At 39.5% G+C, this 18,030-nt stretch overlaps 1 long non-coding RNA gene across 1 annotated transcript; it reads right to left on the bottom strand.

Moving 5' to 3' along the window:
• Positions 1-269: 269 nt before the first annotated feature.
• Positions 270-17,876, bottom strand: LOC137956529 (uncharacterized). Its single transcript, XR_011113249.1, has 7 exons — positions 17,355-17,876; positions 16,558-16,720; positions 16,264-16,448; positions 15,061-15,241; positions 14,006-14,065; positions 3,780-3,827; positions 270-292 (listed from the first exon to the last, which is right to left on the bottom strand). It is a non-coding gene; the product is annotated as an uncharacterized lncRNA (long non-coding RNA).
• Between the last annotated feature and the right edge of the window lie 154 nt (positions 17,877-18,030).

Genomic DNA, 18,030 nt, shown 5'->3' with positions numbered 1-18,030 from the left:
TTCTTATTCATTCCAACTTACTCACCTATTGGACCTTTGGAAGAAAATAAAACTTGCCAAGAACGTGTAGAATAGCAACGAAAGCTATAAATCCAATGCTCATGATTAGGACTGTAATGGGGGCAATTTTAGCACCCGCACCGTCTTCAGCGTAGAACTGGACCTTGATGTTGACTCCTCCATGCCCTGCACCAGCCCCTCCTGCCCTCCTCGTTCGCATGCTTGTAGATGGACCTGCACCGCCCTTACGAGGTGCTCCACCTTTTCCAGCCATTTTTTCACTCACAAAGACCTGAAGAAGACTCCATTGCAGAACAATCGTTCAATTATGGAAAGGGGCATCAGGAAAGAATACAGAAACCCAAAAAGAAAAAAAATGTAACTTAATTTAGAGATAACAAGTTCATCCAATTAGAGGAAAATGATGAAGTGCATCTTAGGAATGCTAGCTAAATTCCTAGCTTCTTACAACTGTATGCCTCACACATTTCACAAGCTCTATTGAGATCAATATGAAATTTGCACTCATCCAGCTCAATAACAACGGTGAAAAAAAACAAAGCATCAGATAGCAACTTTTGGAGAGACGTCAAAAAAAAAAAAAAGATGTATAAGGCTCCTTTATACAGAATTTCAATGGCTCCTTTAAATGACACTGCAGAGCATCAAGTTTTCACCTTAAAAACTGAAAACCAATGATTTAACTTCATTTTTGCTCAAAGAAAGAAACACATGAAGCCATATCTGATATCATACATGAAAAATATATAAGTCATAAAAAATGAGCTGATCCAATTATCATAAAAAAAAACAGATAATGATCAACTACTCAGCTACTTCCACTCTAACATTATCAAGTATAAACATAACACTTTATATCCCCAAAAAAAAGAGAATGAACCTAATACAATGATCTCAAAATTACAACCAAAAAGAGTTTATGAAACAATGAAACAATTTCAGGCTTAATACAGTTATGAAAATCTTTAAATTATTCTAAAGATTTCCAGAGACCTCAATAACGAAAGCAATAAGCAAATATGAGATGACAAATTCTTTTCCTTTCCAAAAGAGAAAAAAGTCCTTCAATGTTAACAAAATTGATAGTTTTTCTCCAGTAAAAACCATAACAGAAGCCTTACAGTTAATTAGTAAGCATCAAGTCGCACCCCACAAAACCCTCCTTCCCTCCCAATGCTCAACAGCACAACCTACCTTACCCAAAACTGTCGTGAAGCTTGTATTGACACGAAGAGTTGCTTCAGAATCCCCAAAAAGAAAATCCAAGAGGTATTTAACAGTAAAAGTCGCTGTCCTTTCCATATTTGACAAAGAACACTTCTTAAGTGGAGAGTCCAACACAGGCAACAAATGTCATTTTAGGTCAATCTAAAGGCCACAGCTATGAAGATTTCCTTTTATAATTCCATTTAAATGCACCTTATGCATGGAGGACCTTTTTTTCCAGAAAAGAAAATTATCAAAGATGGGTTTAATCGCTTGAGCAATGCCTAGCATCAACATTTACTAGCTCCAACAACAGGAGATCAACTTCTTATGGTCTAAACCATTGATAACCATCAAGAACCATGTGGAATTGGGTCAAGAAGAGAGCAAAATATAAAGAGCTGCATCAATGAAGCATAATCACATCCTAAGAATGATTGTAACTCATAACTATTACTGGATACAGCTCACGAACATTGAGCAGGAAAGGAAACAGGCAGAGGAGGAAGGTTGGAGGGGGTGGCAGGCATACATGCAAAAAAAGAAGCAAGAATCATTAGAATAACCATATTCACTGTGATTACAGCAAATCACACAGATCAACATGAATGATCAAACTATCCAAACCAATTTAACAGGTTCATCATATGGAAGGCTTCATTCTGAGTTTTAGCAAGGAATAGAAACAACCCCTGAATAAAAAACCATCATGGAAATTAAAAGCACAAAAACATCTTTATTGCATTATTACATATCATGTTGCAAGTAAAGCTTCAGTTCTTTCAATAGAAAATTATTGACATAACTATTTGAAAAGAGGTATAATAAAGAAATTTGCTCCAGATCCCTAACTAGTTTGAAACATAAGAATCCATTGAACCTGGATCACGCATTACACAAGAAACATACAAACCTAGACAAAGATCTAAATCGAACCCAAAAAGCAGAAAAAATATCAGATAGAAAAGAAGAAAGATGCACAATTAAATTGACCAACTTGACCAGAACTTCTCCCTCCAAACTCCAACTTCTCTCAGAGCTGCAAACCCTTTGGCTCCAATTTTTAACAAGATGCCTCATTGTCTATTTTTGAGAATTTAAGTTTCAACTCTAACCTATCGTGGCAGACTGCACTTATGTCCCATCGATTTATCCTTCAACAGCCTCGATAACAGCTAACACGTGAACTGCTTGGTTAAGAAGCAGTCAAAGGGATTCTGCCACAAGATGCAGTGGCTGAACGCCACAGCATTGGAATAAGATAAGCGTTTTTTAAAAAAAAGAAGTGGAAATTTTAGAAAAGGAAAAAGGCACGAGATACAGGACTCGAACAACAGAAAATCAAAGCCATTAATTGTTATTATTTGCCAACAGAAAGACCGGACAACACTTGGATAGGACTCAGACATTCGAAGTTATTGATATGTAGTGACAGACATATCAGGAAAGTGGCTACGAAAAAAAGAAGTGAACTTTAAGTAGGTCAATTTTTAATATAGCCATCTTAAATGCAGTATTTCTTAATACAGGCTTCTGGATGTGGTATTTTCTGTATATGATTAAAAATACATACAGCCTCCGAATGTGGACAATGACACTAAGGGTGCTGTCTTTTAAAAATAAATTAGTTATTTTTCAGAAGTAATAATTGAAAGGTAATGCAGAAAATTATACGTGTCTCTAACTCTTCTGCTTTGTCTTTAGATAAACACACAGGTTTTAACTGTATAGAAATTTTGCAGTCATTTTCAAGCATGACCCTGTCAGAAGTGTATTTCCAATTATGATCCCTTAGATATTGTATTTCCAGATATGGCCCCATGATTTTCTGCCTTACTTTTAGTTATACTCAGAAAGTTAGAAAAATGTGCGCCAACCTGACTAAGTTTATAAAAAAAATTAATTTTATCATTATCATTTAAAGAGAATCGTCAGTAAAAAGAAAAATGATGAAACAGGAGGACCCACCTCCCCTCCCCACATGTCGCTGGACAGTAAGGGGGTGGGGCAAGGCACTCCCTTGCACAGGAGATGCAGGCAGGTGAAGACCAGCCACCTCTCACCCCCCATTGGTTTTGTCTTCTCGCCAGAAAAGAGAGGAAGCCAGGGCCAAAAACCATCCATCTTCACCCAACCCCTAGCTCCACCTCAGACATGAGAACTGAAATTTCCTTCAGTCCGCACTAATATATATATATATATATATATATATATGAAAATGGTAAGAAAAGGAATTTATAGTAAAATATACACAATTAAAACCTCTAACTCCTGCAAAACATTACTGCCCCAACTGAATTTGACCAGAAAAGATTCTATTATTTGCCTCATACTATAAAACATTAGATGAAACGACAGTAATAAAGAAATTTTACAACAATCAGTGAAGCATTAACATATCAAAACAACTGATTCTAAAACCATGGTGCACCTAGAAGATATGGAAACATCTCAAAATAAGCAAAAAAAAGATGTACAGTAATAAGCAAAGCAAAAGCAAAAGAAACAAAGCTTGACTAAGTACTCGAAAACATTTGCAGAGAAATACATACCTCAACAAATGATTCAAAGAGGGCTTTCCAGATAACAGCTCAATCAATCTGTAGATACAAGCATACAACGACTTAAAAAATAAGTTTGTATGTGTTAGAAAATTCATCCAGGGGTATTTTGGTTATTTTACATCCAGGGGGTATTTTGGTCATTTTACCACTTCAGTGGTTAATTGTCTTTATGTAATCTTGTTTTGTATGTTAAATTATATCAGTGATTAAATTTTCATTTACATAGGATGTGTAGTTAGGGAGATATAAGGAGATTAAAGTTTATTAAGTGTAAAGGGGCATTTCTGTAATTTGAACTCAAAACACCTATTTAAGAAGTCTGGGAATTCGTGCACAGTTCCCAATGAAGCCATTCAGGCTCTTCAGAAAATTCCTCTTCTCCCTTCTTCTTTTTCTCTCAATTTTCTCCTCTTCCTTCACCCAAATCTTGATTTTTACAGTATGAATCTCGGATTTTGAAATAATTTTTTTCCTTACCTCCAAAGGAACCAAGAGAGAGCGTGAGGAAAGCTGAGAGAAGAAAGAAAGAGATATCAAGAGAGATTAAAAGAAAGTGAAAAAGAGAAAATGAGAAAGCATGCAATCTATCTCAGAAAGACTGAAGTAAATGAAGAAAGGGAGAGTAGAAGATGACGGATTTGAACAACACGAACAAAATGAGGAGACCATATGGAGGGCTTTGCATAGAGCAACTTAAGAGGGGAGAGTTAGGTTGATGCATTGGGTTGGGAAAAGAACGAGTCGATGGGTTGCTCATGTTAAAAGGTATTTTATAAAATCTGTAAAATTTCCAATATTTTTTTCATTCTTTGGGTGCTTTTTAGGACCCTATGAGTTGATGCACAACACGAAGTAAACGTTTTATTACTAGTTCTTTTTTAAAGTTCTTTGACCGAAGGACGTTAAGCCAATGGATAAAGATTTAAATCAATTTATTTAACTACTGAAACAATGATTTATTACCTTACCCACATGGCCAACTATCATTACAGGCATCAAAGCAAGGCAAAAATCTTGTTTGAGTGCCGGCACCATCTGTGCTAACGTGAGTCAAGACAAGATTGGGAAGCTTCAGAATAGAGAGGTTAAATACAGAGTCTAATCCCTTGACAAGGACCTTCAAACCATAACTACTTTCAAACTGCTTGCACTCACAACCATATTCTACTGCTTTGACCTCTAATGCACCAACTATGCATTCTTTAATATCTGATGTTTTATAAAAATAGATTGCTTAATTATGTCAAATTGTTAATTTACATTGACATGCCAGAGTCATGGAAACGTCATTCTATTGTAAATAACTTTCACCCAGAACTGATCCTTGCATTAGCATCAGGAGATCAGTTTGATGCTTCTTCTCAACTGTGGATTGATATTTAGCTCGATGGCAACACGCTTGTAGCCATGTATGGGGAGACGCATCCATGAACCTACAGAAAATGTCAATGCGCTCAGAGTGACAGACTGATGAAATAAATTGGTATATTGTTTGTTTTGAAGAGTGTGTGTATATTGATAAACGCAGAAAAAAAAAAGAACAAACAAACCTAGGGCCGGGGGCCTACCTCCACAACAAGATGTTGGAGTGAAATGTCTGCTTTGGCCTGGGTGTCCACCAAGTGATTAGCAAAGCGGGGAATGTGATTCCAATTACAGTTTAAATGAGAAAATAAATTACATATTTCCATAAACATATCCCAGTGCCGCCACGGGGGCCTGATGGAATTCGCACACCAGTTGATGACCACCTTTGAGCCGCCTTCAATGCAGAGAGGACCCGAGAGGTGACTTGAGAAGATTTTGATTCCGTATAACAGGCCTGAAAGTTCCGCTGCTGTAGAGTCAAAGTTGCCAAAGGACCTGCATAGGAGAAAAGGAGGTCGCCATTTGCATTATGGATAACTCCACCGAAACCCGCTGGACCCTGGCATCCGAGAGCACTGCCATCAAAATTAAGCTTAAAATGGCCGAGAGGAGGCGGGGTCCAAATAGCCATGATCGGGGGGCGAGAGGGTTGAGAGAGGCCGGCGATTATCTGCCAATTTTCCCTGAAGTTGGTGTCACTAAAGTTTTTGAATTCTTTTCTGTTAAAGAGCCAAATAGTTACTTGGCCGGAGAATTGCTCTGTTAGAAGCTCAATAGGGGAGGATTTGAATTTGAATTTCCTCCTATTACGCTCTTTCCAAAGTGCCCAAATGATATGACCAATACAACATGATATAAGCATTTTACCTGACTTTGGGAGTCTAGACTCAATGAGTGAGAGGATAGTATCTGGTAAATTTGTCGCGGCACAATATTGGAAACCAATTTTATTTAGAAGGGAGGTCCAGACCAAATGGGCAAACTGACATGAGAGGAGAATGTGGTTGGCAGTTTCTAGGACATCTTTACAGAAGGGGTAGAGTGGGTTCTGGATGTGGGTACCCCTTCGGATTAAGGAGTCAGAGGTTAGGATTTTATTCCTACAAGCAGGCCACATGAAAAATTTAGCGCATGGCGTGGTAAGGAGGTCCCAAGCATAGGCCACAATGTGCTTTGGCTGGGCCGTGGAATTGTTGCATAGGAACTTATAGGCAGAGGCAATGGAAAAGGACCCTTTTGGACATGGAGTCCAGATTAAAGTGTCATTTGAATTATTTGGCTCTCTAACTGGGAGGCTATCAAGGAGCTCGAAGGAAAGAAGGGCTTCAAGATCAGAGAGGTGCCTTCTAAGGTTTAAATTTCATTCCCCACTATCTGACCAGATGTCAGAGATGAAGGCCTCAGTGTTACCTGAAAGGCTAGAGATTGCTTCGAAGCTATTTTTGAGACAAGATTGTCCAGTCCATCAATCATTCCAGAATTTTGTTGAGGCACCATTTCCAACGTAGCATTTTGTTGCCATTTTGAAATCGGGAAGAAGTTTGACATTTTTTTTCCAAACAGGTGAGAGCGAATGAACTCAAACCCCCTCAGTCCACCAACCAAAGAGGTGGTTAGCTTTTGCCGCAACAAAAGCTCACCAAATTAAAGCAAGGTGGAGATTTCATGCAGGACAGGATAGCGATTATCCTGTACGCAAATCAAGCTGAGAATCACAGGAGGAATACAAGAAATCCACTCTGAAATTGTAGAGAAAACCTCTTTAAATTGATTTACAATTTCAATATTCAACAACTCCCTTCTCTGTTCACAGAACAGCGTTTTAAACAAACTCAACGCCCCCGACAAGCCCGGGCTGCAGCTCAAAATAAAACAAACCCTAACCCTAAAAATTATGGTCCAACCCGGGTTCAATACAAAAGATCCGATTATGGATCCGACTAAAGATCTAATTATTGATCCAACTACGGATCCGATTAAGGATCCGAATATGTACCCGCATTAAATATTCCCAACTGAGAACTCAACCCCCCTCAGTTCACCAACCAGAGAGGTGGTTAGCTTTTGCCGCAACAAAAGCTCACCAAATTAAAGCAGGGTGGAGATTGAATTTCCAGATCCATTTAAAGAGGAGAACAGAGTTTGTGGTGGTGGTATCCTGGATACCCAGCTTGCCAGAGGACTTTGGTTTACACACCTCCTCCCATTTAACAAGATGATATTTTTTTTCCCCATTTGGCCCTCCCAAAAGGAATCTTCTCTTTAGATGCTCAATTCTGTTTCTAACTGAAGCAGGACAACGGAACATGGATAAAAAGCAGTTGGGAATTCCGAGCAAACAGGAATTGATCAGAACTAATTTACCCGCTTTTGAGAGGAATTTCCCTCTCCAGGAGGTCTAGCGCCCTTCCAAGCGCTCAATGACAGGGTGCCAAGAAGCCTTAGAGGGGAGTCGAGGGGTCAGGGGGAGCCCCAGATAAGTTCGAGCAGACGTTGCATTGTTGCACCCCAATTAGCTAGCCATTGAGCTGAGCAAACCTGGCTCAATATTGTATCCCGAAATGGAGGATTTTCCCCTAGAGCCTTTAAAATACCCACAAGGCTTTTCATTAACAAGAACAGAGTAAGAGGCATTAGAAATGCAGCTTCTCATCCAGAATCTCCAGCAAGTGGGGAAGCCCATCTCACAAAAAAAGTGGTTGACCAGTTTCTAGTTGACCCTGTCAAAGGCCTTCTCGAAATCTAGTTTGATAACCATGCACGGCTGGTTCAATTTTTTAGAGTGAAGAATTTCATGAGCTGACATGGACAAGTCCAGGATGTTTCGACCCGCAATAAAGGCACTTTGACAAGGGCTGATGACGCTGGGGAGAACAGATTTAAGGCGCTTGGCAAGAATAGGCTAGGATTTTGTAAGAGCTTATGGTTAGACTGATGGATCTGTAATCTTGTGGAAGGGCAAAGTTGGATTTTTTCGGGATAAGGGCAATGAAGGAGGCGCCAATGGAATTATGGGTGATACCCACTTGATGGAAATTATTGACAAAAGCGTGGACATCATTTCTGATAATGTCCCAGGACTGCCGATAAAATTCGCCATTGAAGCCGTCCGGCCCAAGGGCCCTATCCTTTGGCATTCCGAGAGTCGCCTCATCAATTTCTTCTGGCGTGAAAGGTCTCTCCAGCTGAGCAACATCATGCACAGAGATATTGCGGAATTCGATCTAGTCAAGGATAGGGCGGTTGCAATTCTCCTTTGTATATAGATCTGAAAAACATCACAAACTCATTAGCAATGGAGACTCTATCCGTAAATCTCCTCTCCATCGATGAGAAGGGAGGATATACAGTTAGTTCTCTAACGGCCTAAGGCCATGGCATGGAAAAAGCTTGTATTGCCATCCCCGTCATTCAACCAACAAAATCTGGCCCGCTGCTTCCAGTGAGTAGTTTTACTTTTAAGGATTTTTTAGAGATTAGAATTCAAACTATTTCTACAAATGAGCTCGGGAGAAGAGAGAGACCTTTGCGCCTCGAGTAGATCAAGCTCAGAGAGGCAGTGCCGGATGGAATTTTTTGCAAATGCAGCAGCAGCATTGAGGTTGTGAGCCCAAGGCCTGATAACTAACTTGAGAGCTTTGGGTTTCACATGGAAAGCCCACCCAGGATTTGGATCATGGGAGAGTTCTTCCCACCATTTCTTCAAATGCGGGACAAAAGAATCAGCCAAGAACCAGGAGTTTTCAAATCTGAATGGAGAAAGTCTCCAACTTGGGGGCTGAGTATTTATAAGGATTGGCCAATGGTCAGAGCTGATTTTGTTGAGGACCTGACCGGAAGTATTGGGGAAAAGCAGCAACCAATCATTATTAGCCAAGAAGTTGTCTAATTATGAAAGAATGGGGGGACTTTGTCCATTGGACCAATTTTTTTCCCTGATAGGGGAATTTCAAGGAGCTCCAGACAACTAATCAGGTCCGAGAAAGCTCTCATTGTGGAGGTGATTCTTTTTGCAGAGGGGGTTTTTTTCGGAGCAACGGAGGGTGGCATTGAAATCCCCAGCCAGAAGCCAAGGGACATTCCATTGTTGAACCTTTGACATTATTTGTTCCCAAAAAGAGGATCGATCTCCATTCCCAGTAGGCCCGTATATGGCCACTAGGGCCCATTCAGATCCCAGAGATCTGTCCCGGGAGCGAATGCATAGGGAGAAACGGCCCAGAGCAATGGATACGGCCTCAACCAAGTTTAGGCTCCAGATGACAAGAATGACACCAGAGTGCACCACCGCATCAACCACAACCATTCAAGGTCCGAATTAAACCAGAGACTATGGGCCACAGAGTTATCAAAACATTGCAGCTTTGTTTCAGAAAGTATTACAATATTAGGCTGATATTCAAAAAAAGCTACTCTGATGGAGTCTCGCTTAGGGGGCGAGCAGATTCCCCGAACGTTCTAGGATAGAACTATCATGGCCCTAAGATTCTAAAAATATCCTCTCTTGCTCTGTGGCTAATTTATGGAGTGATCACTCGTGGAGTCTTCAGTTTCGTTGGAGATTAAATAATGAGGAATCGTTGGCTTTTTTTTCTCTCCTTACTAAACTCAGCAGTACTATTATTCGGGAGCACTCAATTGATAAGATGATTTGGAAGCCCAGTAATAATGGTCGATTTACTGTCACTTCGGCTTACTCTCATATCAAAAAGCAAGACTATAGTCCTCATGAGCACAAGGCAAATCTGACTTGGAAACTCCAGCGCCAAGCTAAATCAAGTTCTTCGTGTGGTCAGCCATCAGAGAGCAGATTCTTGCTTCAAACAACCTTCACATAAGAGGCTTCATTGCCCCCGATCTTTCTTGTCCCCTATGCGGTGAGTGTGAAGAGACAGTCCAGCATGTCCTTTTACACTGTGGATTTTCGTGGCAAGTTTGAATGAAGATATTTCAGAAAATCGGACTCCAACTAGGGCTACATTAGGACCTCTTTGGCACCTTTGAGATGGTTTGAGGGATTCTCCTTCCTCAGCTGGGCAAGTTAATTCTGTCAGTTTGTCTTGCGCATGTTCCATGGTGCATTTGGCTCAAGCGGAACAACCGAAGATTCAACTCCAAAGCTAGTACCCCAGACAATACGGCTTCTCATGTCGTCAACCTCATCTCGAGCTGGCTTCATACAAAGAAGGATTTTGCCACTCTTTCAGGGGTTTCCCTTCAGGAAAATTGGAATTTGATCGCTCACATGTCTGGCCCTAGTAGAGCTCTTAGAATGGTTATCTGGAATCCTCCCCCCAGTGACTGCATAAAGCTGAATTTTGATGGTAGTGCTATTGGATGTCCTGGTCCAGCAGGAGCAGGTGGTTTATTCAAAGGTCACAATGGAGACCCCATTCTTCTTACGCGGGTCCAGTGGGCATTGTCGATTCTAATACTGCTGAAGTTAGTGCTCTGTTATTGGGCTTCCAAATCTTCAGAGATCGTCTCCATGGCAAGTTAATCATTGAAGGCGACTCGAAGACGGTTATTAGTTGGTGTTCCAACGACAACCTCCCCCCTTGGCACTTCTTCTGTGCCCCCTCACGATCTTGGCATGGCGCCTACTCCTACTCCTACTCCTGCTCCTGATTCCACCACTCTTAGCCCATCTACTCGCCCTTCTCGACCCCCTAACTGGTATGTTTTCTCCTCCACTGTCGCTCATGTGGCTACTTTATCCTCTATTTCCATTCCCTCTTGCTACAAACAGGCCATGAAACATGAGTGTTGGTAAAATGTAATGCAAACAGAACTTCAAGCACTTGAGGAAAATCACACTTGGGATATTGCTCCTTGCCCCCCTACAATCAAGCTTATTGGGATTAAATGGGTTTTCTCTGTAAAACTTCGCTCTGATGGCTCTTTGGATCGGTACAAAGCTCGCCTAGTAGCTCTGGGCAACAAACAGGAATATGAGATTGATTATGAGGATACATTTGCTCTTGTTGCCAAAATGACTACGATTCGAACCATCTTAGCTATTGCCGCTTCCCAATCGTGGCAACTGCATCAGATGGATGTGAAGAACGCCTTTCTTCATAGAGATCTACATGAAGCTTCCCTCTAGTATGACTACTTCTCCTCATGATGTCTGTAAGCTAAGGCGTTCTTTGTATGGGCTCAAGCAAGCTTCTCGGGCTTGGTTTGAGAAGTTTCGCAGTATGCTTCTTACCTTCGATTTTACACAAAGTCCATATGATTCTTTCCTCTTTTTCCACAAGTCTGCATCGCGTATCGTCCTTCTCTTGGTTTATGTGGATGATAGTATCATTACTGGCACTGACTGTGGTTTGATTACTAAGGTTCAGCAGTTGTTGCATGCCACTTTCCATATGAAAGATCTCGGTCAACTCACATACTTCTTAGGACTGGAAGTACATCATCAGGCCAATGGTATTTTCTTAAACCAGCATAAGTATATTCAAGATATTATTACCTTGGCTGGTTTGGAGGACACTTCTTCTGTTGATACTCCTATAGAGGTAAATGTCAAATACAGGAAAGATGAAGGAGATCTTCTAGATGACCCTACTCTCTATCGGCGCCTGGTTGGGAGTCTCATCTACTTGACCACTACTCGACCCAATATCTCCTATGTTGTTCATCAGGTTAGTCAGTTTATGTCCTCTCCTCGGCATCTCCATATTGCAACAGTTCGACACATCATCCGTTATCTTTGAGGTTCTCCTACTCGTGGGTTATTATTTCCTATAGGCTCATCTCTTCAACTTGTTGCTTATAGTGATGCTGATTGGCTTGGGTGTCCGGATACACGTCGATCTACTACGGGTTGATGTATGTTTTTAGGTGATGCCTTAATTTCTTGGAGATGTAAGAAGCAAGATCGTGTTTCTAAATCCTCTACTGAGGCCGAGTATCGTGCCATGTCTACTGCTTGTTTTGAGATTGTATGGCTACGTGGTATTCTTGAGGAGCTTGAGTTTCCTCAGATTACTTGTACCCCTCTTCGTGCTGATAACACTAATGCTATTCAGATTGCCACCAATCCCGTTTTCCATGAACGCACCAAGCACATTGAGGTTGATTGTCATTCTATTCGAGATAAATTGGAGAGACGGGTGATATCTCTTCCTTACATTTCTTCGGATCTCCAAGTGGCCGACGTCTTCACCAAAGCAATGACTCGATAGCGGCATCAATTTTTTGTTCACAAATTGTTGCTAGTTAACTTACCAGCATCAACTTGAGGAGGGATGTTATCATGTATATATATTTAAGTGGGGAGGGGCATTATTGTAATTTTATTTGGCTTTATCTCCTCTCAACCTAAATGGCTCGAGAAACAGGGATCATCGCGTGAACAATAGAGCAGCCGTCTCTCCCCGAGCTTTCTTGCTGTGATAGATTGATTTCTCAATATATTGACAGTAACTTCTAGCATGATTCCCTGGTATGTCTAGGCTTATTGCACTAGTCACACCACCTTTCATCTTTCTAACTTTCAGCCCCTCGAACAAGAGTAAAAGCTTCAATAAAATCAGGAAAGGGTTCTTTACCAAAAACATGGTCACATACCTGGTTGAATTCAAGATTGAGTCCCAACAAGAACTGGAACACTCTCTCCCTCTCCAACATGCCACAGCAGATTCCTTTTCTACATATTGATACATATCTAACTCTTTAAACAACCCTCGCATTTCCACAAGACAAAAACGGTGGTAGAGAAGTTTGACAGGAGATCCGCAAATTCGACAACCGATGTGCTTGCTAAGCAAGGAGCTACCCTACAATCGCTGATTGCAGGGATCTGCTCCCTCTTCTGTATTTTTTCTTGTTTACATAAATACATCTTTATCACAAAAAAAAAAAAAAAAAACCATCGTTTGCACCTTTCCACACAGACAAGTCCAGCAATGAAAGCCAACGAAAGGATTTCGGTAAATAAAGGCTGGTAAAAGGTGAAAAAAAAAACTTTCGGTAATAAATACCGGAAACAATGGTGCCTAATGGCAATAAAGGCCGGTGAAAAGAAGAATTTAGAGCCTATCTCTGATACAATAAAAAAAATGAAGAATAAAAACGTCTTTTTCAATTTTCATTCATATAATCACAACTATAATGGCTAATATATATAACATATGGGAATGAATCTTGATATATTTCAACATATAATGAATCTAAACATATTTCAACATTCAGTGAATCTGGACATTTCAACAAAGAACCAGAAAGGAGTCCAAATCCAGTTTGAACCTGCTGGTCTGGTTCTTAGATTCCAGCTTCCAACTAAAAGGCAGAGACCCTAGTAACCTAAATCTCATGTCAACAGACAACTAATGATCATAAAGATACATTAAAAACTTCAATCTTCCCTTCTCAACCTAACTTGGCCAGCTAAACTAGTAAACCTATGGATATCTTCAATGAGGTGTTATTTTTTCGAAGACAAACAAAATGTTTTTATTTTTCTTTTTTGTCAGTGTCCGTAATTTAAAAACAATAACCAGTTATAATCAAAATGCTGTTGGTAATGAGTTAAAACCATCTAAGCTTGAGACTTGAAATGAAAAAGAGTTTGATCAACAGAGGAAAGAATCTCTAAGGGCATGTTAAATACTTATGGTAGAAGAAGTGTACATGACAAACACAAAATCGTAAATCTTTAAAAAATAAGAAATCTTTATAATTTCAAAAGAATAAGGAGCAGCTTAGGTAACAAGACTAGTAGATAAATTAAAAAAGAAGATGCACAATTGAATGGAAGCATAAAAAACTAAAAATAATTATTGCAAAAATTTTCAGGTTGTGAAAATACCTGCAACAAACAGGTTGGTATTTCAACATACCTAGTAAAAGAATATTGACATAAAGGAGCCCCTTTAGCATGTCTACTCCCCTGATGATCACTGGGAAAAGGCAACAAGTGAAGCTTTTAGGGCTCAAATTTGTAATATAATAATTGAATTAGCGATAACCAACTCTTTGGTGAGACAAGGTGTCTCCCTATAAATAGTTTTTGTGGGAAATTCATTTCTGTTTGATGTTCATTGATGTATTTTCTTATAGTTTTTGTCTTTTTGTATCTTGAGGCTGGGTTTCTAATAGCCTCTTTCATGTTTTTCCCCTCTCTTTAAAGAAACTCTCATTGTCCTCAAAAAGTTAGCTAGGGAAGTGGCAAAGCCTATGGACCCATGAAGTCCAACACACCAAGGAGTATAACCTTCAGACTCTTCAGAGTTCTATGATCCACTGCCAAACTGACAAGTGTTGCATTTAAACTGTGAAAATTTTCATTTCTTGAAACCTACAAAAAGACTTCAGCTGGATATGAAAATCATAAGCAAGTGTATTACTGGACAAAATTCCCAACCTAAGAACATCGTCAGTTCCTATCATGGCAAGCTTGGTAAACTGAAAGGAGCACATTAAAAAACTTCAAAAAAAAAAAAAAATTAAAGTATCCCCAGAATATACTAGAATTTTTCACATGGCATGCCTAGCATAGACATCCTGTATGAACCATGGTTCTAACATCTGACCACCTAGGCAACCACAACTTTCCAACCATTCAAATTCAAGTAGCTTGTTATGGTAGATGTGTACACTTCTGTTAAGAGGGCCACTAAACTGTCAAACTAGAGATGCTTTTGTTCATCCAACTAGAGAATCTTGTGGTTCATAGCATCAACCAATAAAAACCTTCCACTTTGATGTCACTAAACAGACATCATGCAAGGGAATCAAGCTCTTCACTTCATTGTAAATTAAAGGAAGTATCAATATTTATCAATGTCAAGATATGCAGCCAAAAATGAAATTAAATGAAGGGGATACCTTGATAATAAAAGAGCCAAAAGAATTGTAACTACATTGTAGCCGTCTTAAAATTTTGATGACATACCGTGCAAAGAAGATTCAAAACTTTAACTTTTGACAGAGGAACTTGGTAAGGAGGATGAGATGCCAGAGCATGTGCAAGATCCTTATTTGTTGTGACAGTGAAGTTGCATGGGAAACACCGATTGAAGTAGGCAATTATTTGAGCATCTCTCAGACGGTGACCATCCTTTTTTATCAATAACCTACAAAAGGATGTAAATCAACACTAAGAATGGTAAGTGCACTCACTAAAAACTCCACCACATAAACCCAGCCACAAGAAGAAGGTATTCTTGGGTAGTAACCTGAAGAATCATCACATATTGCTAAAGAGTTCAACTTCAAATTTCGAGTAAACAACTAGTGAACATGTATAAAATTTCCAGTCCAATACAGCAACCTGGCAAAAGAGGGTCCCATAAGCCCTAAATAGCAAACTTTGGTGAGGCAATAAGTATCAAAATCACAGCCTGATTTGGTCACATATACCCAAGGTTACCCACATCTGAGGCTTAAACCAAATAAACCACATTAGGCAACCCTTAGTGCAGTAATTGGTAGTATGAATTAATACCATTTTTTTTTTTTTTGGAGATACATATCGTGTATTAGCCTACTACCAAAAGTTATACCCATTTCTTCAGAAATTTCTTTCATAAGACTACTCAATACAAGATAATCCTAAATTCGCACTTCACTGGGTAGTAAAATCCACAAGTCTTTAAATCTCTTCAAGGAATTATCTGAGCTAGAAGATAATTTACTTTTCATTTATAAGATGTTTTTGTCAGCAATAGCAGTAGGCACATGGAGGCATGAGTGAATAAATTTTCTCAATTACCTCAAGGTTTGCATCAATCTACAATGTCATGTAATAGCATTTTAGATGAAAAATTGTCATGGGGAGATTAAATGTGCTTAAACTTCAACCAGGAGATTGGTCACTCTCCATGGGTTTTACTATATCATCCTCTCAACCTGCACACTAACTCAAGGAAATGGGTAACCTTCACTTTGATTGAACTGCTACTTTATCTAAAAAGTGAAACATGAAGATGGATAGGAACAATTCTTAAAAATTATCAACAACTGCTGGTTGACGTGAGAAGTTGACAACTACTCCAGCAACACTAGCATACAAATAGGCACCGAATCCTACACATGCAGCAGATAGAAACCATTGAGATGTGTACCAACATAAATACCGACTATAGCGGTAACTCACAATCTGTCAAAAGAGTCTTGGAGTGCTGCATTAAATTTAACAAGATTGTCATGCCCTTTTTGATTTCCATCTATCCAGAAGGGCCCAGTGGGCAGGTTCTTCCTCTCAACAGAGATAGTATTTGAACCACGTGAGTGGGGGTTGAATATATCTCAGCATCTCAACAATAATTTCATAACCAATACCTGGACCAATAAAACAAGTGAGAGTAAAATATCACATGGGTGATTTCATAAAAAAAACATCTAGTATACAACATCAGTAAAAAAGTAGCAAAAAATACGAATCTTTTACCCATCCAGCTGTGTTAATGACAAAAGGTAATGGAAACTTTTCAGAACTTTTGAGCTTATCAGACTGATAGTACTCCATATGATAGTAATCATAAAGGCAGTAGATACTATTGAGGTAAGCTTTTGGGTCTCTTTTTGAAGACATACCACCAAAGAAAATGCATCTGCAAGAAGAATGATGTACCAAAAGTGATGGTATCAATAGATTAGTCAACAAAGGCAGAGCTCAGAAAATTTCAATAATGAAATTATAGCTCAAGAGTATAAATATCTCCAGCATTAATTCTCTATAATGCGGCAGAAATAATAAAAAAATCTTGGGCCATGAATATTTTGTGCATATGTTCAAAGATTTTGCTGAACCATGACAACTAGAAAAGGTGTTTGGACGCATTTTGAATATCCAAATATCCAAACAAAAACTATCTCAGAGAACATAGGAAGTCCCATTGACCTAATTCAGATTACAAGACATGAATTTATTTTCATGACAATTCAACTAAAAAATTTGAATCATAACAAAGAGGCACACTTTACACGTTTCCAATATAAAACTACATAAAATACTAGATACGATGATGCAGGTGCCATAGACTACTTGGGAGTAAGCATGACACCAAGAAAAAAACACACTAAGTTGTTTCATATTTTGATCATCTCAATCCAGAGAGCAGTATTTGTATCATCCTATATACTCTCAAAAAGATTCATCAGTTTGTATACCTCTCAGGTGTTTTCATTGACAGGATAGTAAAATCTGCATATCAAACGATTCACATATACAAATGAAAGGAATACCTGGAGTGTGCTCATCGGTGATAGAAAAGGGAGACAACCTGGAGTTGTAAATTCCGGTTGGCCCACGTCCGTATCCAAATAGCCACATTTTTGTACCTTGAAACATAAATATGGATGAAAAATAAAGAAAAAATTAACAAACACAAATGCAAACATGCTGAGAAGTAAAGTAAAATCCGTTGGACCACTGCATCAACTGAAACAAACAACAAAAGTTTTATAATCACTCCAACGACTGAAACGACGGTCCGCTACTCGAATATGGATTGAACCAGTACCGGACCCGGCTCGCGTCAGGAATCCAGGTTCTCTTTCACTAGACGGACGCATTGGACATCAGGGTTTTATTTCAGACCTGGGGAGAAGGGTATTGAGGAGGTGGCGAGAAAAAGTAGATTCCCCGCTGTTTTTGGAGCCGCAAAGGAAAGTAATGGGAGGGGGTGATGTACATGAATCGAAGGCAACGGAGTCTACAGCTTCTGGCCAATATGAGGTGAAGGGCTCTCCTTCATCACCTGTCACCACTCTCTCTCTCTCTCCTCTCTCGCAGTCAATCTAATTTGGCTCTTCCAATTGTTTAGTTACACGCAAAGCCTCAACAAAAAAGGACATGAATGGAATAGGAACAGCATGAAGGACATTGAATATTCGGCACGGGATGGCTTTTCCGTCTTGA

This window comes from Aristolochia californica, unplaced genomic scaffold (assembly GCF_029961685.1).
Source record: "Aristolochia californica isolate CCGP_79_NKW_82.1479 unplaced genomic scaffold, dmAriCali1.0.hap1 SCAF_2, whole genome shotgun sequence".
NCBI classification, from domain to species: Eukaryota; Viridiplantae; Streptophyta; class Magnoliopsida; order Piperales; family Aristolochiaceae; genus Aristolochia; species Aristolochia californica.
The sequence above is the reverse complement of the archived record's forward strand: the minus strand, read 5'-3'. Positions and strand labels throughout refer to the sequence as shown.